At 37.3% G+C, this 25,628-nt stretch overlaps 1 long non-coding RNA gene across 2 annotated transcripts; it reads left to right on the forward strand.

Annotated features, from left to right (window-relative positions):
• Positions 1-64: 64 nt before the first annotated feature.
• Positions 65-25,423, forward strand: LOC135454510 (uncharacterized). 2 transcript variants are annotated; one of them, XR_010442125.1, is made up of 4 exons: positions 65-286; positions 4,946-4,984; positions 9,319-9,449; positions 9,912-10,779. It is a non-coding gene; the product is annotated as an uncharacterized LOC135454510 (long non-coding RNA). The 2 variants fall into 2 exon arrangements; XR_010442126.1 differs by lacking the exon at positions 9,912-10,779 and adding an exon at positions 25,320-25,423 and having other exon boundaries at positions 168-286.
• The last annotated feature ends 205 nt before the right edge of the window (positions 25,424-25,628 follow it).

A 25,628-nucleotide genomic window follows, 5' to 3' on the forward strand; every position in this document is an offset into this window, starting at 1 on the left:
TTAGTCATGCTAAATGAATGCACTGCACCAGACACCACCTTAAACTGGCTGAAGGGCACTGCTCAGTTTTGCAGGCAGCAGCTCAGACTGTGAGCATCATCCACAAGGGGACAGCATCCACATCCACACTGGAAAGATGCAGTTTGTGTCTGTGAGGAACAGAAAGGGGAGCAGCCATTGCTGAAAGCACCCAAAAATAATAATAAAAAAAAAATTAAAAAAGAGAGAGAGAAGAAAGAAGAAGACATTTCCTGGATTATTACTTCTGGACGGAGAGGGAGGAGAGGTGAGACTGGACATGCATGTCGATATCAGAACCTGCTCAAATACAGGATCAGCCTTTTGTTTCTTAAACAGCGAGAATGAGGTGATTTGCAATATTAAAGCAAACTTTCTGTGACAGATAAGGACTCTCTGGAATAACAGATAGTAATGTTAGGGAATGTGGTAAGAAGAATTAGATACCATTGGAGCAAAATCAGAACGTATCTAATGGGAAGAGAGAAATGCACTAATAGCAAGTGTTATTCTGATTTTACAGCTCTCATCTTCAGATCCTCAGTGTGCTCAAACTGATTCATAACACACTCATCCCTTTTCCTTTTCTAGAAGTAAAAGTTTCTTCATCAAAGTGCACATGGAAAGGATATTCATAAAAAATCTCTTAATGTAGGATTTAAATGACTTAAAAGAGTAACACTGTTAGAATGACTTGTGCCTATTTGGAATGACCTACATCATAGCTCTGTGTGATTGTCTCTAACACCTTCTCACTTCACTGATGAACAGCAAGGGGATAAAGACTTCAGAAAAGTCCCACAGTTATCTAGCCCCAGATTTGCCATAAAAAAAATCTAACCTTCTATTTTCTTGTCTAGAAATGCTACGTTCAGAATTCTTCTTGTAATTTAGTAACAGCGCCTTTTTTAACTTAACTGTAATTCCCACCTGATCATAAAGTATTGAATATATATATAGCCTACACAATCTATTACAGAAAGGAAATCACAGAAATAAAATTACAGAGAAACAGCAATATCCTTCTCTTCCTACGCAAGCTCCATCTTACTCAAGAAATGCTATTATACCATCTCCTTGCTGACTTGTCAATTTACCTGCCCTTTATTAAAACACAGACATGACAGCAGAAATTATTGCAGTTTGAATTACATTTTGTGTGAATTCTATTCAATAGACCTTGATTTTGCCAACACTTTCAATTAAAAAAGTAGTTGTATGTGAAAACAAACCACTGTGATATGTATACTTTTTTGACCTATGTTTCCTTGAGCTGTGAGAGCATGAAGTAATGAATGAATTGACTTTTCTATTTATGAATATTTTTTATACTTACTTCACTGATTGCTTTGTGTTACTACTTAATACAGCATCAGCACAATGTGAAGAAAGAAAGGGCCCAGTGCTAAAATGAAAATCCAACTGTTTAAAACCTGTTTTTCCCTAAACTGCCAGGTCTGCATTTGTAGTCTGTTCAATAAGAAAGATGTAATGTGCCAAGCACTATTTTAAAAATCCTGCTTCGTAAATTTTCCAGTATGACATTTTTACTGCTCTCTGACCTGTAGATATACCTGCACACACAGACACACATAATTGATAAAAACACGATATTACATAGAACTAGATCACCAAAATATGCTGTCTATTCCCAGAAGTCACCCCTCCATGTTGGTTACACTATTGTTGCAATCACCAGTGGGCCTGATCCTGAAATAAGGCAATACAAGTCCCTTTATTTGGGTGGATAATGTTTCTGAAATTACCTAAACAATTTCTCTGACTGACTCTGAGGTGTGTATTTGCCACATAAAAGTCCGAGTTTGTAAAAGGAAATTAAAGGTATTTGGTACATGCTGCAAACACTATGAGAATGTGCAAAATTCTGCTGTAGGACAAAACATTCCTGTTTTCTTAACAATGCAATCTGAAGATAAACATTTGTGAGAAACATTCAGACACAACATTTCTACAGTGTTGTTTTTAGAGGTTTCAAAAGCAGTCTGGAGAAAAGGAAAGCATTCTAAGAAGAAAATACAAAATAGGTTCAATGCCTGCAAAACCGGAATATTTTAAATTTTCTAGACAGTGAAGGTTAAAGCTATCCTGCATTCTCATAGTTCTCTCTCTCTCCTTTCAATCAATCTCATTGATTTTTTTTAAAGGTCAGAGGCTATACCTTCATTGATCAAAGAAACAGCCTGACACAGCGAAAGAGTCTGCCAATTCCAGACAGATCAATCACACCTTTGTCTGCTTTTGATACATTATGGTTATTTATTCTGCATCACCACGACTTTCTGTCGCATGGCTCCTAATGTAATAATGCTGCTCGGGGACAACAATAAAAGAAAAGGGGGGAGGGGAAATATTCTATTTAAAATATTTTAAGCCTCTCTCTGGTATTTCTGAGGGTGGCTTATGATGGAACTTGGCCAACTTGTTTGATTTCATTTTTGCCTTGGAACTCCTGTTCTGGTATTTAGCTCTTCTTGGTCAGCTCTTTGTAGGATTTTAAAAAGGCAATCTTTTGAAAACAATTTGTGCAAACTGTTTTTAAAAAAGTAATTGGATCTTGATAGAATAACAGTTGTGATCTAATCACAACCATAATTTTCCACATTTATGGACCATTTTAGAAATGTTTTAATAAATAGGATGTAACTGATACTTGGCTACAGCTACAGCTTTATGACTGTAAAAAGAAACTAATGGTCAGACTAAAATAATTACTAGGAAATATTGCTGAATAAACAGTTATAAGTGCTGAAAAGCTCCTGGCTTTGCAAACTATTATGCTGAAAGCCAGCTAAATCTTTAAAAAATTCACTATAAGCTCACTGTCTGCTATCACTGAAACTTCTATGCTATTATTTTGCTCTCCATAGCTCCTGCAAGAAGCCTCCTGTTGGTCTAATATCAAAACTTTTGTTCACACTTGGTAGCATATCACTTCACTAGCATTACTAGCAACAGTTTTACTGCTTAAGAAAAATCACTTGTGGGACTTGGGATATTGGTTATAAGTAAAAGCATTAAAATAAACTTTAAAAACTGAAATTGTATCCTAAGAGAAGCCAGTGGTAACATGTCCAGTGACTGCAATGGAACAGGGACTTCACTGGAAGATGTTAATCTCAACTCCTTCAGCCCAATCTATCTGCAGTAGAAAAGGCAGTTTATGAGATTTCAAAGGACCCTGATTGTATAAAGATTTAAAAAACCTGACACATTTCTTATCAAAATAGGTAACAAAGCTGTGATGGGCTCTATGCAGCACTCAGTCCTATCAAACAAAGTGGAAGAGTTCCATAAAATTAAGCATGTAAATCTTTGCAGAATCAGGATATCAGATAATAAGACATAATCACCATAGTTAGAACATTAAAATAAGATAAGCAATAATCCAAACACTTGGCATTAGTTTCTGATTTCATTGTGCCTGCTCTGTAAATTATTGTGCTTCCAATTTACAATTACATCAGCACTATTATGTAGAGCAAAAGGTAAGTGGTATACAAAGCTGAAATATTAAACCCATTAAAAAGTTATGAGTTTGACAGAGCCCCTACATGTATTTGCATTCATGCCAAGAAGTGCATTTGAAAACTTTAACGAAAGGAAACTGCCTTCCAGTGATAAACTGCAGTGCCTACAAGACATTGCTAAAATGCTACTGCCACTTTCAAAGGCCAAGAGACCTTAAGAATGGTTGCTGGCTGACAGCATTATACAAAAACATACAGTTTCTTCTGTAAAGAAATAAAGCTGAATGCACAACATTTCAAACAAGTTTTGAATAAGTCTATTTGTCCAGCTTACTTTGCAAAGGCTCTGAAGAAAACAGCACCATAAACACTTTCAGTCCCCACACAAGGGCTAAACAAAGAGTCCTCTTTCTAGCCATTTAATCCAGTAATTTATTTTTTCAACCATCACATAAATCGAAACACAGCTGTAACCAATGACTTGCAGATCCAGTTCCCTGCCAGCTGGATCCTGTTCTGCTGAAGCAGCAAGATTTTTACATTGTTCACTTCTGTACATCTGGAGAAATCATTTAGGTTCAAAGGTGACTAGAAAAGCTCTTTAAATAAACTCAACCAACAGTGAAGAGAGGCCTATGTATCTACGAAAGCCCCACAGAGTTCCATTTTAAAAGTTTTTCCTTTAAATCAGTGCACAGAGCAGTTTGCTTCTTTAACTATTTTTGATTATGACATTTTAATTGAATTCTAACTCAAATATGCATTTTGATAACAAAGAAATATTTAGTATTTCCCATGAATTTTCAAACAATGTCAAAAGTGATCAGAGTCAACAGTGTGTGTATTTATCACGTCAAAAGAATGACCAAACAAATATCAGTGTAGTGAAGAAAAATATACCTCAATTAATGCATTTTAGCTGCTGCCTGAAATGCACCTCAACTTTAAATTAAAAAGAAAACAAACAATAAGAAAGCATATACTGTACTTGGATATGCTGAACCTGAAATCTCTTAGAAGTCAGTCCTTAAAATAGCCCTACTTCAAAAACTCTGCCTCATCCCATACTGCAGGAGTCTGCAGGTTAAATAACAGAAATGTCCCTGACATTTTACACTGCACACAGAAATTGATTACAATGCAGCATTTCTTCCACCAAAGCAATTGCAAAGCAAACCAGCTGAATCTTTCAGAGGAAAATAACAATGAATATTAAAGGCTCATAAAATCTGTATCTTTGGTTACTTTTCAGGCAAAACAAGCACTCAAACGCATTGACAATAGAAGGGGTTTGCGTCTAGCCCAGGCCCCACTATCAAAAATATTTACAATACTGAAAGTTCTGATGATAAGTCTAATTTACAAATTCCTAAGCACATGCTCTCAATTAGAAATTCAACTAAAATTTTTCTCTGTCTTTTTGTTTCTGTTGAAAGCAGGTGAGCTAGACACATCCAGAACATGCCCCGGCTGCTCAGGTAAAGACATAGTTCTTGTCCTGCACATTATTAAAAGGCATTTCAAAATTCAGCTACACTTCACTACTGTAATTGCTTCTTTTCCTCTTTTAGTACTTACTGTAATAGCTGCTTTGAAACAATGCTGATAAAAGTATCCTTTCTGCTTGCCTCTCTGGCCACATCTCTGCACTTCTTTGCCTCATTGCCAGTTATCTCTCCTCACAGATTAACTGAGGAGCTACCTCACCTTCAGCTCTTGCTTCTCCTTGTCAACTCTTGCCTGTACTCATAATTATAGGAATGCTATCTGTGTGCTCTGTTGTGAAAATAGGAGCATTAAAAAAAATAAAGAAGGAAAATAAAAGCCAGATAAACCAGATAAATCACCTGCAGAAATTAACATGCACAACTCATAACCAAGTAATTACCACATCACTCCAGGGCAAACTTCAGAGTATTTAGACATGCATTTCTGTCCAGTAACATGTATAGATTCACATAAACATGCTAAAATTAAAAGTATCTGGTTTTCAGTTAATTACCATGTATCTGGAAAGCTTTCTCACTTCAGTTTCTAATGTGAATTTACTTGTAACTGTGGCTGAGATTTTGCTCGATAACCAAGGTAAGTGTCACAAAAGGAAGAGAATTTTGTCAGAACAGAAGCCATCAGTGCCCAGTGAGTGAGGCTCTGCAGGGCTTGCCATGATCAACTTTGCCAAAATCATCATACCCATTCAACAGCATAAACTTCATTTGCCACCCATTTCTTTTGTTTCACCACCAGCAACCCTCTGTAGTTCAGATTCTGTCTTGCCAAAACTGTTTTACTCAATAGGCAAAGGGAAATTAAATTTCTATCAGGATTTATTATTCAGTTCAGACATCATCTCTGGTCCATGATGTGACATGGCCTGTTTTCTGCCTGCCTGCCTTGGGTTTCAGGTAAGTTGGGTTGGGGTAACTTTAAGTCACAATCTGAAATACACCCTTGGAAGGCCTGTGACAGACTAGGAAAAGTAAAGTATCCTGGAGGGAGGTGTTACCTATTTTTGTTAGCTGCCTTTGGCTACTTAAAAGACCTCTCTTAACTCTCTCCCATTGCAGTTGGCAGTACAGATGGTATTCTGATTTATCTAGAATATAACTCCCATGGCAGATCCTGAGGAGGTTTCAATATATATCTGGTTTAAAACCTGAGCTCTGCTGAAAGAGTCTCCCAAGTGGAAATCCAACTCACCAAACTAGGAAGACCAAATCAGAGATTCTGAGATCCCAAAGGCCAATGTCAGAATGTGCTAAGCCAGATATTCCAACAATCTGCATTTTGGTTTGGCAAATGTTATGGGCACTTCTACCTAAGAGTTTGGATAGTTATGCTTCTCTTGTATAAGGCATTTACTTATGCCAATTTAAATTGTGGAGAATTCTTTATGTAACCTGTACCACTGGGTACTTGCAGCACGGATGAGCAGCTCACAAAGCCTGGAGTGCCAGACTTCACATCCATCTCCTGTCTTAAAGACAGAGCTTGTCAATAGGGACTGAATGGGGGGACAGAACCTGCTGCCATTTAAAGATGAGTGATATTGACAATCATTTTTTTGGCAGACTCCTGCTCCCATGCAAGGTAGCAATTCCCATTTGCCAAATCCCAGTGAGTGCAGACCAAGACCTGCAGCATAAATCAGGACATCTGCCTGAAGTGATGGTCCTTTCTGCTTTCCCTCCTGAGCTGGGTCATTTGTTCCTCCACCTTGTTTGTGCTGACACTTGCCTCTCACAGCTGCATCCTAAAGCAGATTAGGGAACTGTCCCAAACAGCAAATCAGAAGAAATACAAGATTAGTTTGCAGCAGGATCAATCCTTCATCTGGCTCATTTAGAAGTCATGTAAATGAAGTGCCAGCACAAAAAGCCAAGGGGAAATGAATGCCACTAGCAAGAGGATGGAGTTCTTCTTTCAGTGGCAACCAGAACCCAGGCAGAATATACATGGCCTTGCACCTAGTTGGAACCAGGAGCTGTATGAACCTGGGCTTCTCCAAGTCAGCTCCTTAGGACACTAAAGGTCCCCATATTCTGACTATGAATTAGTGTTGCTATCCTCCCTGGCATCTCTGCTGAGTTCTGCAGCACAAAAGTAAAAATACTTTCTGCTGCAAAAGTATGTGACTGTTTTACAGCCAGAGAGAAATTAGAAGCTACAGCCAGGGGATAAAAGACTAGACACTCCAGGAAGTATCATGTAGAAGGGCTGTTCAGGGTGGTCAGAATAGTAAATGAGATATTAGCAACAGTCAAGCAATACATCAAGGCTGTAAATAACTGTGAAATCAAGTATTAACAGTAATCATACAACACACAGAGGCGGTGCTCAGAGATTCCAGTACACTTGAAATGCAAATTACAGTAGAGCTAAGGGTAGTTGTGACAACAGACTTAAGGCAAAAAAATTAGATCTCTAATTTTCAGACACTATGAAGAAATGTATTTGAACTTTGCCAAAACAGGCTGAAATGTACCATATACATATAATTACTTGTACAGTCTTCTCTTGCATGTATCTCATTCCACTTACCCTATTTATAATAGTGTTCTCAGTCAATTATTTACAAAGATAAAATGGACAGGCTTAGGGTTTTCATAAAGTCCATTATAGCCATAAAGCATACAGAGAGAATCAATAAATGGTGTATTATCTCCACATAGCATTCAGCATTTTCCTGTCTTTTATTTTAGTGGGGGTTGGAGAGGGGAAGGGGTAAATAACGTGCCTATTACTGATGTAGTCAGTTCACTTTACACTGGATTGTGATGCACACACCACAAGGCAAACATATGCCTTTTCCTTCACAAATAAAGTGCCATCAGTCACCACACCCGTGTTTGTAAATCTTTTCCGAGATGCTGTGTTCTCACACGTGCAATTTGAGAGCAACAACATAAGATGAAACATATCATTGTGAAACATATCACATCCAGGACTTATGAAAAGGAGGGAGGGGAAAAAAAAAAAGGTGGAATAGCACTACCCACAGTTAGGTTTACATTGTGCCCTGAATTCCTAAGCAGAACATCTCAGCACAAGGACTGAGCATTTCAGCCCCCAAAGGGCCATGCCTCTCCAGGGATCAGAGCATTTGCAAGTGCATGGGGATTCCATGTGACGCAAGCGTGTGGCAGACTCTGCCTGGGAGCCCACCAGCTGGCTGGAAGAGACCAGCAACATGTGCTACCAGGCAGCTTAAAGAATTCTTGCACAGACAGAAAATAAACTTCCCACGTCCGTGCTCATTTACCTTTAAAACAGCCCCCAAAACATAACTACTTTTGTAATAAAGTAAATTTGACCCATAATGTTGGCTCAAAGCACTTTGTTTGCATAGCCTCAAAAGAATATGTTCTTGAGCATAATCCTAGGGAGATGTAGGCATCAGAGAATACAGCTATCTTTTCTATCTTTTCTTAATTTTTGATTATTAGGTTGCAATGGCAGCTTGAAAGGCACAGTTTCTCTTGTGAAATCCATCTGTACAAAGTCTTGCCTTCCCAGGATCCAAAACTGCAATTTGTGACAGCAACACAAAGACATTGAGCAAATCCTCCTTAACACACCAGTTTTCTCCACAAAAGCTGTGCTGCGCTTTGAAAACACTTGCTTCCATGCAAGCAGAAGATATGACTGCAGGATAACCAGCAATAGGAGGAATGTAACTCCCAATCCCTCATGTAACATAAAAATGGCCATAATGGGTTAAATCCAAGAGCCTTCTCGCTCAGCATCCTGTCTCCAACACTGCATATAAATAGATGCCAAAGGTCTTTCTTTGAATCAGACAAGCACAGATGATCCTTCTAACAAAAGACTGTGAGGTGACTAGAAGGAAAAGGAACAGGTTTGTATATTATTAAGAGAGACTCCAAGTGAGAAAAATGAAATATCACAGAATTTTGCAGTCACATTTTTTTCAGGAACTGAAGGGTGACAGGGAGGGGGTTAATGCGCTGTTCTCCAAAACCCACTAAAACTTCCCTGTTCCCAGCTCCTCTCTGTTTTCCGTGGATACCATTACAGGGATTTCAAAGCCTCTTTGCAATTCTTTCATAAAGGTCAAATTCCACACTCTGTTCAACATGAGCAGTGGTAACTGCACTGCCTTTGAACATCAGCTCTCTGGTGCAAGGAATCTCTTGTTACCAAAACGGGAACTGCTTCATACAGTCAGAGCCTGGAGTCTGCTGAGTGCAGATACCCAGATGACAAAGAAGCAAAGCCAACAAAACCCAACAACAACAGCTAACCAAGAGAAATTATTTTTAATAATTTGGGGGTTTTTCTCTCTATCCAGGGATCTCTTGGAGTCTATCTTGGGAGATTTGCAAAGACAGAAAAGTTATAAACAAACCCCGAATGACAGGATCGCATATTTCAACTACATCTGGAAAGTTCAGAAAGCCACTTTGAAGATACTGTCTCTAGGTGAGTCTGATAAACATAGTTAAAAGTTCTTGTGCCCTACATGTCATCAAATATACCACTGACAAATTTAAAGATAGCTACACCACTAATAAAATGTACAGGATGCTGAGTAAATATATGTTACATTTCTGAGGCATAGAAGTTTGTCATAAAGCCTTGACCCAACAATTGAGAGCCTTATAGTCTGAGTTCTTATATATCTCCTTTATTAGACAGAAACATACCTCTGGACAGCGTACAGACACCATAAGCATAGTTACTTGAAAAATTATTTGCCAAAATTTTCTTACTGTATTTTAGTTAGGTAACTGCAGCCTTCATGGGCTGAAAACAAAAACCTGTAATCAAGCCAAATATCTAAGTCTCCAGATTTATGAAGTGGTTCAATGCAATGCAGAAGTGGCAGGCTGCTTTCCTAAATCCACCTGCAAGTGAAGTGCCATGTGTTTTTTTTTTTTTCAGAGAAAAGTGGCCCTCTTAAGCCTTGATGATATTTCTTCAAAAGCAAGATGAAGCACAGTATTTTTTCAGCCTGTCTTTACACTTGCTTCTTTCTTAGAATCCAGCAAATAAGTCAACAGGCATTTTCATTGTTCAGTGAGGAGCATCAGAAAGCATGAGGCAAACAATAAATGAGGACAGGTTTATAACTTCTACCTCTCCATCAATTCTTACAGATTTCAGTTGTTTAAAATTTTCTTCTTCACTCCTGTCACTACATTAGCTAGTGAACTCATAGCAGCAGCTTTTAATTTTAAATACCAGGCATTCACACCTCAATAAATGTGCAGCAAATTACACTACATCAGCACACAGTTTCCCTTTGTTCACAGGCAAAACTGCTTCTAAAACTGTCTTAGAACTCATACTCTTGGATTCCCAGATTTTTTGGGCAAAGATGCACCAAAAATATTATGTTTATTATTAATCTAATTTATTAATATTTTTGTATCATTTTTGGGAAAAGAAAAATAAATTATATTGCATTCCTTTGAAACCCAACATCCATTTGAAGGAAAAACCCAACCCAAATTAAACAGTATCAAATGACACTACCCATTCATTCATTTGGATTCTTGGTACAATTATTAGTGCTCATGATTGGGAACCCTGGACTCCTCTCACTCCTCTAGATTTTATTCTGTTCTTAAGAGACAAAATTTATTTGAATCATTGTCTAATATGAGAATAGGAATTTTCTTTTGATTTGTAAGAGTTTCAAATGTGATGTTGTTAAGTGTGGGAGTGAAATCTACAGAATCAATGTAACATTTCAGCTTATTACTCAAAGGTTAAAATAAACTTGAGGGAACAATAACATTTCTTTCACAGATCACCTTTTCACTTCAAAATAAATCAAGTAAAGGTATTTCAAGCAAAGAGATCTCAAGTAAAGGGTTTTTCCATATAAACCCAGTCAAGTAATTCATTAAGGTCATCTGAGTCCTCTGCTTCAGGACTGAAGCCAGAATTTACCCAAATTGGCATGAACAAGCTTGCACTACACATTTTCCGACAGGAATTTTCTCCACTGATGTAACCTATATGAAAACAAAGTGTAGGAGACTATTTTCTCATTTACCATTGCTACCAGGGTACAGGCAAAATTAGCCTAAAATGAAATGTACCAGTCAAATTAATTTTTATTAGCTCCTCCCACTCTTGCCATCTTGTTATCAGAAACACTTTGATAATGTGGAGGGATTTCAGAAAAAAAAAAGAACAAAAAATCTTTAAAAAAAAAGGTTTTGATTAGGCCAACATAGTCTGGAGAAGAACTGTCAAGAGAGATGCTTTATTTTAAGTAAATGTTTAAGGCATTTGCACAACAGTCTACAAGTATTTTTTGGGCAATATCTCCACAGAAAAAGTGGAGTTTTTCCATAAAGATCCTATGCAGAAGTGAGACAGAAATAAGAATTTCCAATTGTGTAAGAAGGAATTCTTTTTCACAATGAAACACTACTTCAAGATAATGGCTATCATGTGCAAAACTAGCTTAAACCAAACACAAGCAGGGACTAATCCTTCACTGGATCCAGAAAGCAGCATGGATCACTTTTAGCTTTAGTTCTTAAGGACTTTCATACAAAAATAAGGAAGCCAAAGTGTGATATCAGTGGTGAGAATCAATAGAGAGGAGGCACCTCAGAGCATGGCAGGAGTTCAAGGTTTCATCTGCCTTGATAGGGACTGAAAGAAGATCACAACAGCAACATCCCAGTGGGAATTCTGCAACCTGCCCTTCCAGAGAATTGAGGTTTCTATGAGAATATGAAAATATTGTAAACTTTAGAAGAGAGCAGGAAGTAATTACAGACTAGGAGGACTATTCATTGACAAAAGAATGATGAAACCTTTTGATGTTGAAAAATATTTAGTAATTTAGAGGAATTTTCAAGTATGTAAAAGAACATAGACCAAATAATGAATAGAGTGATGCATGGATTTGCCTCAGAGTTAAGGGTAACTGTGAAAAGACTTCAATTAATTTCTTTGACCTGGGGTTTTACTGAGATTCTTTGCTGCAATTTTAATATGGAACAGCCTGGCAAAATATGAGACAGCTTTGTAACCATAGGTAAAATATGGACCTTTTCTTTATGCTGAACAGTAGATATATGTCAGCATGCTCAACTCATACTCAGTTCAAACCAATTTAGTAAAAGAGGATAAAATCATAGCATCAGAGAATCATTTAGGCTGTAAAAGGCCTTTAAGATCACCACTGCCAAGGCCACCACCAAACCATGTCCCTCAGTGCCACATTTCCATATCTTGTAAATACCCCCAGGAGCAGGGACTCAACCACTTCCCTGGACAGCATTTGACCTCCTGCCTCTGCCCCTGTGAAATCTTTGGCACCAGAAGTTCCATCAGGGAATGAATCATGGCCACTTTAATGAGCACCTTTTAATGGATTTCTGCAAATCCTCTTTTTTCCAAATATTTTTAAAAGCACTGTTGTTTAACAACTGCACAACGAACTTTTCTCCTTGAAATCTATTTTAATCAGTTCTGTACATAAAACTAAAAAAAAAGAGAATGCTCATTTTACTCTTTCCTTCCTCTCCTCCCTCGTGTTCTGCTTGGAGGTACACTGTGTAAAGATCCCTGCTGTGGGTGTGTGACTGTCCATGGGAACACTGGCACAGTTCTGGTACAACTGTGCAGTTAATTTTTTACAGCATATGAGATTTACTATTACCCTCACCTTTGGACTGGAGAGAGACACATGGAGCCTAGCAAATGCAGGGGATGCAGTCAGGTTAATTACAGGGATAACCCTGCAAACCTTAGCTGCGCTAAGTAATAACTAAAATGTAAGCAGGGAACAAGGACTGTCCTGAGAAATCCCTCAGCTCTTTACACAGTGGCAAAGATGGTAAATCTTGCCCCACAGAGGGAACAGTGAGACTGAAGGGCTCAATTAAGACCTTCACTGACACTTTTCCACTACAGATTTTTGAGAAAGAAGAAGAGTCTCTATGGGATGCTCAGCACCCTGAATAATAGTTGATACTAGAAGCAATTTTATCTTGATTTGACTTTACACATCTAAATTGCTTTCCCAATGTAAGCACCTACAAGTTTGGAACCTTCTTGCATAGACTAACATTTAGTTACTTATTTAATGAAAAAAATGTGTTATACCTGCATAGAAAAAATTTATGTCCTCTCACTTTTGCCAAATCCTCACTCATTCTACATTAGAAAGAGGCACAACATATCTATTAAGAAATAGGCTATTTTCTTCCTCTTGTTGCTTATTTCTTCTCCATCACAGCAGTCAGAATAAGAGAAGATGCTGCATTATATACAATTGGCTGTACTGGATGTAGTTGATTGCACAGACAGGGTCATATTGCCATTAATTCTTGTTTTTTGGAGAAATTCTTTTTATTTGGAGAAATTATAAGGGGAAGGGAAAAGCTGATGAAACTTCAACAGAGATCACAGGTTTTATTGAGTTGTCCACAATGACTTGATCTCTTTTTCTGGTATTTCTAAATTAATTTAGTACCCAAGACAGGTCATAAATAGTTCAAATTACTTCTTTCAATGCCTGCTAGCTTTCATACTGTTGAATTTTGTTTGACATCATGTCATCCACTGCTGTAGATCTCAGGGATACCTTTTGAAGTTCCCCACATAGTGTGTTTTAGATCTGAGCAACCCAGCTAATTGTGACATTTGCAGGTGCTGCCATCTCATTGCCTAACTTTCTTTCCATTATTTCCATGGATTAAATAACAAACACCATAACATGAAGCAGTGGAGCAGCCCACTTAATCTTTCAGTCTCAGTGGAGGATGACTATATATTTTTACTCTAGACTTTGTCATCCAGCCATTTTCACTCCATGATGAGGATTTTCCTCTCCCCCAGTGACTACTTAACTTCCTTAACAGCTGCTCCTGTGGAGAAAACTTTTGAAGTCCAAATATTATGTTGACTGATTCATTTTCCCCTTCTTTTCTAATAATTGGTTTAAAAAAGAAAAACATAAATAAGAGAGCTAATATAATAGCAAGGAATTATTATCTTTTCCAAAAAAATACCTAGTAACTATGATATTAGCATTTCAGCATCTTACTTTAAATAGAGTTCTACTCAATTCCCAGTCTTTATTTCTTCCTATTGTGCAGAAATAAACTTCACTTGATTAATCTGTAACAGCTTTCTGAAAACTTGTCACAATATTATTCAATTCTTCAGTAGTGAAGAGTCATTACTCTTCATTTGTCGATAAACTAAAACGTGGCCACATATAAATAAGAAATCTTTGTAATCTTTACCACATTATTCCAAAAAGTACATTTCTTTAATGTAAGAAGGGAGAGGTATTGCCACTTTCACAGACCAGAGAGAATGAGAACTTTTAATTACATTAGCATCCAAATATAACAAGCAAAGTCACTCAAATCAGAATACAAATCCACACTCCTAGGCACTTTTTAATCTTAACCTTTCTGTATTTCTACTACTTTTATAATCTTGAACTGAGAATTTGACAGCTAAACTCTTTCCCACTCAAGTGTCAAACATTATTCCCAGAGCTCTGGGATTCTTAAAAATTGTGTCTGAATATTGCAGTTTGAGATTACACAGGGGTTTTTACCACATCCTTTAAAGAGTTTAGAGAACAATGCTCACATAAATACTTTAAACTTCTTATTCCTAAGGTGCAGAACGTACCATTCACACCTTGTTGCAAGTGGAAGTAAAATGGATTTAATCAAAATTCCAGCCTCCTTTATCCTGGGCTGCTCTACATCCCCTCACATAATTCAGTTGTCTCTTTGAGCCTGCCTAGGACTGAGCAGGAAATGCTCAGCTGCCCATGAGCTCCAGCCAGGATGGCTGGGATTTGTCCAGCAGTGCCTGGCGCACTTGGAGTTCCTGCAGCCCCAGAGTTTGCCTGGAAAACAGCCTGATGGCCATTTTCTTGTTTCCCTCCACAGCAGAGTTCTCCCCAGGCTGGACCTGGAGTTTTTAGGGCCATGTCCAGCAGGTCTAGGGGTCCTTTCCATAGAAAAAGGGCCAAGGCACAGAGGATACAGAACAGGTGAAGTTAAATGTGGTAGACAAGGGCATCTCTTCAGCTTCCCTAATGCAAAGTCAATGCTGCAGATTATTTAAAGAGAAAAGTTTGGATTTCCCATCACTGTTCCCCCTCCTTTTTCATCTGCCATATTCCTCTCCTCTTAGACAATGAAGATCAACAAAGGCAATTTTTGTTTTATTTGTACAGCTACTTTTACTTTCAGGATCCACTGAGCTTCAGCACTTGAATTTCAATTGGTGTTGTTTATTTTAAACACCTTCATTACTGCAGTTTTTATATGTGCATATATTATGTAGCTTTTAATATTTATGACAATGAAATAGTCTTATTAAATGTGTGCTATTATTAAATACAAGAGATGCATTAATTCTAAGAAGAATTGTGGGGCAAGCTGTGTAATTACTACATTATAAAACACAATGTGAAAACATCACACTGATAGAGAAAACACATTCCAATGTGATACATTGACTTCAAACTGTGAGATGGTGCTGTTTAACTCAGAACACAGGCACCAGGCCTTTAATGTGCTGCCCAGAAAGGACTTTGATAAATATGTGTTTTGGCCTAGTCAACATTTTGGCAAACCAGAGGGCTCATCCCTTGATCTCAATGCTGACAATGACATCTAGCACAAACTTGGACAAACTATTAAACTGTCCTGAGCTCCTGCTTTTCACTGTGGGTATCAAGTCACAAAAGGATGTCACATTCCTAGGTGCATCCTGTTTGTTAGAAGCTGTCTGTGGAAAATGATGAAATAGAGGTATATGAATGAAGAAAGACACAAGAACCTTTGCTTTCAAAGCAAATATGAATGTTTTCCTGAGTACAAACGTCCTTGAAGACTTCAGTGAGGTTATCATGGAAGAGGAGAGACTTCTGCAAGATTTGTATTAGCCTATTTTTCTAAATATTCCCTTACACCTGATGAATGTAATTGCAATATCTTATTCATGGATAAGAATAAGTTCATCACTTAATGGTGCATCATATTTATTCTACTGAAAAATGTGAATACACAGAATTTCTCAAAATGCTGTGGCTTGTAGCCCTGGCAGTAAATAGATTTACTTTTTTCCATATACTGATGTTAGTAATATTCTTTAGTGGATGCCATTGAACTGCTGTATATAAAGCTGGCTTACCTTTAGAGAATTTTGTTTGACATCATGTCATGAGATTTTATCCCACAAAATATACAGATTGGTGAAAAGGCAATGGTTCAGACAACTAGTTGGCAAACATTATCTGGTGAATAATTATGAAGATTATTTATATTATGCTTTCCATTTTATATTTATTCCCTTTTCCTTCATGTTCTTCTGTTGAATTACTTTGAATTGTTTTTGTGCAGTTTCACATGAGGACTAATATTTACACTTCTTGGACTATGTTATTCCAAAGATGATAAGACACATAAGTACAAGGACTTTTAGGATTACTGAGTCGAGTATCATGGGGTAATTTTCTTTGTCTAATAGATGATCATTAATGATTCATTTCTCTTTTCCCCTTTACTACTACTACTGCTAGCAACAAGGCCCATTTCTCTTGCCAGCTTGTTGGGGTTTTTTTAGTAAATACTTTTTTTTCCATTTACTTTTTATTTAAATTGAACAATTATTTTGTCTCTCAAAGAACCTGAAATTGTTGAGACTTCATTTGTACACTTTCTATACTTTAATTTTTTTTCCTCAATAATGCTCAATAACTAAGTATTTAGTCTTCACTTAACTATTTCCATAAAGCACAGAACTATTGCCTGTCTGCATGCAACTGTTTCTTGATATCTGGGGAAACTCCTACCTCCAGGTTTATAGAAAAGCTTTTAGAGGTAAAGAAGAGAAAAGGATTCACCCTATTCCCTCAATCATTTATCATTTACCTTGTTCTTATTTAACAATGAACGAAGAAAATTTATATGAACAAAGTAATGAACTGGTGAAACTATATTCATGAAAGTTTCATCCTGGAACAAACACAGGTTTTAAATAATTTTAAATTAATAAGGAACATGAAGATTCTAAAATTTAGTATAAATTACTTGAATTAGCATCCTTCTAACCTCTTTGTTAGATTCCATTCCACCATTTTTTAAAAAAACTTTTTTAGATTCTTTAACAAATTTTCAAGATCAAGGTGGTGGAAGATTAACAAAAACCCCAATCCAAACCAAACCAACAAAAACCCCCAAACAATAAAAAAACCCAAACAAAAGCCCCCATATCTATATGTCAGGAAATGTTCTCACTCGCTTACATCCCACAGAGTTAGAACTCAATGTTCATGCTCTCATTAATGAACACTCCTAAGTATTTGTAAAATATATTTATACACATTTGCTTCAATCCACAGATTTAAAGTTTAAAGCAGCTTTAAAGCTTATGAAGTCCTCTGTAGCTCTGAAGCCATACAGAAATTTTTAGAACAAGTATTTTCAAATGTTATTGCACTTAACAAAGACAGTTACATTGTCAGTATTTCCAATACTATGCTATGGACCTTAATGATAAAAGTGACAGGGACTGAATTTATGTGAATATTTTAAAATCAGCAAAGATTGTATTTATTTCTCCTTATAGAGAGGTTTTCTGTTTTTAAGGGTACTTTAAGGTATTTTTGAAGGTCTGCTCACATTCAAAAGGTTGTGAGCAAAAATTTATGTAAATGAAAGCAATGTACTTAATACATTTTGACAATTTGACTTTCTCAGTATTTTCTAATTTAATATATAGACTTTAATACATAGATTTACATTAGTAAACACTTCTCTTTCTGCAGGGATACTGTTTTCATGATCACTAGTTCTGAAATAAATCTTCACTCAAGACTTCACTCAGGGAGATATTAACTACCAGGTCTTAAAAATGTAGCATCGCACATGGGGAGCTGTGTTGGAGATGCAGTATATAAAATGCACTGACAGAAAGCAACAGTAAATTGAGGCCTGACTGCTATATTGCAGTTATGTCAAATGGAGAGAAGAGAAACAACTGATGATGATCAGACAAGTCAGTACAATCCTCTAATGCAACATTAAAAACATTGTAAAATTACTGTAATTCTCTCCAATGAGAAATTTCTATCTGGCAAATTAGGATTGTCTTTTAGAAGAAAATATTGTTTATTTTTTTTCTCTCACTAGAGTGCCTATGAATATGGTTCACTTCACTTTGTGTTATGCTACTATTTGTTTAAAACAAAAGCTCTGAGGATATCCTACATGAAGATTAATAATAATTTCATAACCATAGCAAAAGCCTGTTTTATTGGTTAGACATGTCACTAAGCAAGCAAATAACTTTGTAATGCAAAACTGAAATTTGAAAGTACCTAATAATGTTATTTATCTCATATTATAAATATTCATATTCCCTCCTTTTATTGGACAGAGAAATTAGTGTTTATGTATAGAATAGAGAGATAAAAATTATCCTCAAAACAGGCTTGAATGTAAACTGCAAGCTCTTTTTGGATGCTGAATAAGCTGATCTCCCTCACAGAAATAACTCCGGTTAAGATCATGGGATCTCCCTATGTAGACCCCGCTGTTTTAACAGATTCCATATTCTGCAGATGTTTTTACAAAACTGAAAAATTGGAAGCAGCTAAATTTACTTCAAGGAGATGGAAACTTATGACTTGACCAGTTTAGTGACATTTAGGGAATTAATGAGATATTCCATTAATTTGTGTCATGTGGAACTGCTATTACACTCTGAAAAGGACTAATAGACCACCATTCTGTGTCTGGAAGTGATCAGCAGTCAATAAACTTCATTCCCTCATAATTTTAAAGGGAAAGAAGTTCTGGAACCTCAACAACTTTTCAGTGCATGGTTTGAATCACAAATATTGCTACTTCTAGCGCCACTGCACATACTGTTCCTATTCACACAAATGTTTAACATTCTTGATTCTAACTAGGAATTTCCCTAAATTAAGTTTTGTGGTAACAGGCTGCAAATTAATTACAGTTCATATAGAAGCTGGAGTTATCTTATTCTTTCTGATTCAGGCTTTTGGGAGTTTTATATTTCTCATTTACAGAAATCAACCGAGCAGTTGCCAGCTCCTGCACACACAGGAGTTAATCCTCCCTTATGATGACACTGTGCAGTTATAATATGGCCATAATATAATCACATTTATTGTTTGTTGTCTCAGACTAAACTGAACTAACCAGCACCATTGCTGTATTGCCTGCATTAGAGTTATGGCTGTGCTTTTGCTCTGGATTTTCAGTTTATCTTTAGCTTTATATTTTTGCTTTCCTAATTCTCAGTAGTGGGGGATAACAGTGAGATGGTTTCAATATGTTTGAAATGTTTAGCATCCTCAGATACTACTTTTCATAGTTACTGCCCTACAAATTTATATATTATAATGGGGTTTTCTGCTTGTAAAATAAAAAGGAATTGACCAGGAAATACAAAAACTTTTTCCCAGGAGGGAATATTCTGTTAATTGACAAATATGAATTTTGCCTGTAAATCTTTCCTTTTAATATTTCACAGTTACCAAGATGCACCAGTGTCAATGAAGCACAACAATGTGAACTTACAACATCCTTATGTCCTTTCCCCATATCTTTCCTTTTTTTTCTTCTACTTTCCTGAACTCCTGTGCCTGCTCCCAGAGCTCCTCTAAGTGCAAAAGAGCAGTGACTGCAGCTCCATCCCTTGTAGCCTCTCTCTTATTCTATGGGCAGAGTCAATCTCCTTCCTTCTCTTACATTCTCTTACACTTCTTATCACATAATAATTCATCCTCCCTATTCCTTGCTTCCTCCCATACAGATACACTCTGTGTCTCTTGCTGCTTTTTTCATTCTTTGGTTCAAGTGCAAAAGTTTGGTTTTGGAAAAAGTAAAAAAAAAAAAAAAATCATTAATTAACCTCTTCCTAGCTCCTCTCTGTTTGAAGCATTCATTTCTAAAATTTATGAATACTAATTTATAAATATTAAAAAAGAAAGCTTGTCTGTATAAAATTACTGATAGATTTCAAAATCATATAATCTCTTTGTAAGCCTTTCAATCTTTACTTTGAAAAATACCTGCAGCATGAAAATAATAGGAGACTGTTACAAATGCTTTTACAGAATTTCTTTCTGCATTTGGAAAATTTATTACACATGAATAAAATAATAGTTTTCCAGAAGCTATAAATTACTTATTCCATGAAAGTTTTGCAATTATAATCTCCAAGATGTCCCCTTTAAAAGTCCATTATGCAAAATTCTATAAATGAAACCTTTAATTTACCTTTGAACAGATATTGAGTTGAGAATTTGGGGGGGAAAAAATCCACAAGAAATGTGAGTTTTAAATAATGGATTTGCCAATCTACTATTTAAAAAGTGAAGTTTAACTAAGAATTTTCTTTCTTAAAGTATTTTCACACTGCACCTGAATGACTTGTTATTGAAGCATTTGAGTTCAAGTTCCATCAAAAAATTCCTTACCAAGCTGGTTTTGCAGACTTTCATTAAATCTCCGATGAAGCTTCTGAGTGCAAGTCCAAGTAAATTAAAGGCCCAATCAATAAAAATTGAAATCAGCCTTGCAAATCATGTTGCCTGCTAAGAAATGTCATTAAATTAGAGTCAAATCAAATTACACAATAACAAACAACAGCCACTCCTCACGTATGAGAAGGATCCTTAGCACAAACCTCTCTTTGCCTGGAGATGAGCATAGCCTGACCCTCTCTCTGGACTCCCAGGGTTGTCCCTGTGGATTCCCACATCCTTGGCTTCTGCCTTAGGGAGCTGTGTGGGCCCAGACCGTGGCCTTGAATCACAGCCCTTATCCTCTTTGGTATTTCCAGCAGCTCACAGGGCTAATAAATAGCACATTCATTAGGCAGGCTGCGTGTTTACCGCCACAGACCAACATTTGGACTTTTTTAGCCAAAAAAACCCCACACTGACTCAATGTTACACTCAATTCCTTCCTTTTGGGCACGGCACTGCACGTCCCTGTCCTTGGCAGGGTGGTGATTGCAGCCCCTTCCAGTGAGAGCCACCCCTGCCCCAACAGAGCATGAGGTTCCCTGGTGCCCTGGTAGGATGGCGCCTGCTGGTGCTAAGGACAGAGGCAGGAGTGCCTGGCAGCATTCCCTGGCAGCATTGCCCTAAAAACAGGAGGCTGGAGCCAGCACTGTCTCCCACAGCAGACAGCTCTTCCCACAGCACACAGCTCTTCCCACAGCACTGGGCAAGGGGAGGAAAGGAGTCCTATATCCCCTTGGAGCACCTGCGTGGCTGGCAGTGGCATCAAGAGGAGTATCAGGTGTGCAAGCTGTGCCTGTTTCCTCTGGCTGCATTGTTTATGTGCTTTTCTTTACAACAGCCTTTCTTTACACCAGCCAGAGGAGAGGAATTAAGGGGCTATTATCTCATAACAGAGGCTAAGAGTGTATTGGTGCTCCATGTTTAAGTGCCTGACATGCAGAAGCACAACCTAGAGGCAGCTCCAACCACTTTATATATTTAACATCCTGTCATTGGGTCAAAAAGCTGTAAAAATGCCTTTGCACCTGAGGTTTCTCTTTTAGAACTTGCCAGCAGATGCTGGCTGCTAAATGCCTAAGATATTTTGGGAAAAAAAGCAGGATTGCTTCAAAGCGTTACACTAATTATGAGTTAGGTTCTTAGACTCATCACTAAAATTTACAATTTGTCCTTCCTGTTACCATAATTCAAAACCAAAATAATGATAAAAATACCTCTAAATTCTTCCTGTATCAGATGATGAACATTTAAGATGAGCAATAGGCTTTGCAATATTTAATAATAATCACTCACAAAAATGCCTTTATCACCACAGGAATCATGTACTTCACAAGTCACATTCTAAGTAAATGCTGCGTAAAGAAAAAAATCCTTCTCAAGCAAAAACCTCCCTAGGGCAGTAGCCGAAGTGCCAGCTGTGGTACCTCAGATGGACTCAAGCCTTCAGTCTCAACTCCAAGTGTGTGTGGGCCGTGAACCGCAGAAGTTGGGAATTTTCAGACACTGTCTTCCTATCCAGTGATGAGACACAAGTGCAATACATGATTTAGGTGCTCTGAGCTTAGTTCCTTACAGTACACAACATGGAAATATAGATATATATTTGGGCAGTAGAGCTGAAGAAATTAGAAGCGAATATGGTAAAATACATACTGTTGGAAAGATCTAGCCTAAGGATCAAAAGCTAACTTTTGGATAAAAGAACATTACTTAGCATTGAGATGAACAGCTACATTGGTCCACTGCTCCCTGTGCCCCAGCTCACAAGGATGTCCTCCCACAGGGATGTCAGCCTCAGCAGCAGCTCTCAAACAACTTTGCTCAACGTAGTATCAATCCTACTTTATTAGCAATTCTACCCCCAAATAATTCTCCTCCCAATAAAAGGCTCAGCTGGTTCAAAAAAAAAGGCCCACAGGTTCAAAAAACTTATGGAATAAATTCCCTTCAATTGCTCAAACTAAGTGCACTTAGGCCTTTTGAAAAGGTGAAGATGGAAATACTCTCTAAAAGTGCAAGATTTGTTGGGCAGGCTGTGACACAGAAGAGCCACCAATGATTCTCACCCCAGGACATTTGAATATTGAAGGGACTTTCAAGCCATGTTTCCATCTACCATGGAATCTATTTCCTGGTCCAGACAGAACATCTTTCTTGGGTACCTTTCCAGGAAACCAGCCATTTACATGGATTTAGCATGCTTCAAATGTTATCCATAGTCTAAAATGAAGTTCTTTCAAGCAACAGTGAAGCTATCATAGTCAAGTTCCCATCTGATGGTTCCTTCGCAACATGGGAAATGAACAAATTTGTCTCAGCAAACTAATTGCAAAGGCTGAGATGGAGAATTTTGGGATTGTGTTCTTTTGCTCATTTCAGTGTAGTGCCAAGCAAAAATCCCCGACACCAAACATACATAAAGATATGTGTGACTGACAGTCATCTTTTCTCAGACATGCAAATCTGTTTAACAGTAACAACAAGGCTGGGTTTTTGTCAGGGAAAAGTGGCTACTACTACTACTTTAGACTACTTTTGTTGTCCAGGGGCTTTGAAAAACGAGAATCACATAGAGTTTGAGCAAATGAACCCCAGAGTCTCAAGGCAGACCTACAACAGCTTTATCCTCCTTCCCAAGCTGAGGACTCATGACAGACAGGACTCATGGAGATGTTTGGAGTAAACTTTGGTTTCTTCTAACCTTATAAACATGACAGCAATCCCTTTCTCTCCAGCCATCAGGGCATTCCCAATCCATCCCGGTTGCCAGTATATCTGCAATGGACTCTACATCCATTGTCAGTGTTATCATGATGCCAGTAAATGAAGAATCAAAAAATGACCAGTGGAAAAATTGTGTGGAGAGCAAAAGTAATAGGAAGGGAGTTGCATTTCCCAGATAAACTGCAGATAAACCCAGGTAAATCACTCTCAGCCATGGACATAAAATTCAGTTGAGGTGACTCATAACATTCAGATAAAGAAAATGCAAGCATAATAAATGAATGTTAACCACATGCACATGAAAATACAAGAAAATACACCACTCTCTTTTATCCCAGCCATGAAAGCAAAGCTGTAGATAAGGCTGTTGTGACTCTTAGAAAAAGGATTAGTCTGCTGTTCTGTATTTGTGTCTTTTCAATGAGGCTCCTGGTGCAATGGTTGATGCATATCAACCATTACTTACTCAAGCCAGAAAACCACCTTATCCAGAAAACTTCCAAATACAGGTGTTTATGGGGAACAACTTTCCATTCAAATGGAGGTGCACCAAAGCCCATAAGAGTAAAGTATACTTATTTTGCTGCAAGATCAAATACCATGCCAATTATATTTACAAAAGAAGGGATAAGGAGACAGGATTTCCTGAACATGAGGATGTCATTCTAGAAAACAAAAAAAAGAGGACTGATTTTTGAGTTTTTTCTCAGATTTTGCAAACATTCTTCATCAGAAGACTTCATCAATGTGAGGCTTACTCTTACTGTTTCTAGAAGAGGCATGAAAGAAGAGGTGAAGGGAAAAAGCCTCAAAAAAATTAGCCTGAATTTTTATATATATGATATATATTATAATGAATTACAACTGAAATATCCAGAAGCCTTATGCAAAACTTAACTCTACCAAAAATATCACTCTGATGTAAATATTTTTACTATGTGAAGGCCAAAGCTGAAACAATTTCATTCTGCTGTACTGTGTAATACAAAAGCATAAGCTTTTCAAACTTGTATTTAACTGTGCTATAAAAGCAATACCCACATTTAAACAGGGCATGCCATATGTATTTAATGCTTGTTTTATTAAAAATGTCAGAAGCTTCTCTCAATAGATAAATGAATGTCATATGGAACCACATCCAAAAGATCTGAAAAACTTCAAGTGCACTTCTATTCTAACTTTATCAGTTAAGTGAACTATCCCAGGTCTCTTGCTGAAGAGTTTCAATAAACAAGTTTTGGAGATTATTAAACGCTGTTTGTCATGTTTAAGGGACAGATTTTTGAGGAAAACCTTTTTTGGAGTTGCTTTTAAGTATTTTAACACATTCTTTACCTAAAAATCTCTAAAGAACTTCAACTGTTTTGAAGACAAGGAAGTTAAACAAAGGATGAGACCAAGTGAAACTCCACATTTGCTTTTGCTGAGTAGAATAACAAACCCAGAAATCTGCTCATGTATTTTTGACTACTGTGTGCTATTTCAACAGTACAAAACTAGTAATAACTTACGTTACCTCTTCTGCTAAACTGGATTAACATCAGCTTTGGTACAGGGAAAGGTCTCAAAATGGCTGTGCCCAAAACACCCAAGTTCTGTCAGTGCTTCCAAGTCATGGCTGTTAACTCAGAAATGTCCCTCTACCTCTGTTTGCTTTGGATGTGCCCCTGGACACAGACACTGTGGACTGCAGAAGGAAATACAAATTCTCCCCAGATCTCTGAAGTTCTTAAGACAGGCAGGACCTTCCATTGCAGTGAGGTTTTTTTTGTTTTTTTTTTTTTTTTGTTGGGAACCAGGGCTCACAATGGATGAGCCTTAATCTTCACCAAGAAAATTGTGGCAAGAAAAAGAGTGCTGGGTGAGTCAGTGTCTCTGCAGCTTTTCTTTGGGATCAAACTAGTGAAACACTGAGGACATGTCTCCCAAAGGAACAACTGGGAGTTGCAGATCCATTGGATCTCCAGATTTTCCCCGAATATCTTAATGGAGAATTTTTCCAAATGCAAGAAGCAAAGTAAAGGCAGAAAAATGACAATGTTCTCTCTTGCTTACAGGAAAAAACACTCTCAGATGGGCCCTAGGTTGGAATCCATCCCCACTTACCCATGCCACAAAGTGCATTTATTTCCTACAGAAGCATCACACCAGTGTAATGCTGAGTCTATGAGGCACACTTATACTCCAACTGCACTGCAAAGGTAAAATATGTCAGACTTTACTTAAAACAGACAATATGTTTTATGACTTTAAAATGAAATCACAGAAGACCTAACTCCATCCAGCTGTTCTTAATAGAGCTTTTTCCCCCCTTTGTTTTTCATTCTCTACCTTAATCCGCTTCAAAATTACCTCACAGTCTCATT

This window comes from Zonotrichia leucophrys, chromosome 1, assembly GCF_028769735.1.
Source record: "Zonotrichia leucophrys gambelii isolate GWCS_2022_RI chromosome 1, RI_Zleu_2.0, whole genome shotgun sequence".
NCBI classification, from domain to species: Eukaryota; Metazoa; Chordata; class Aves; order Passeriformes; family Passerellidae; genus Zonotrichia; species Zonotrichia leucophrys.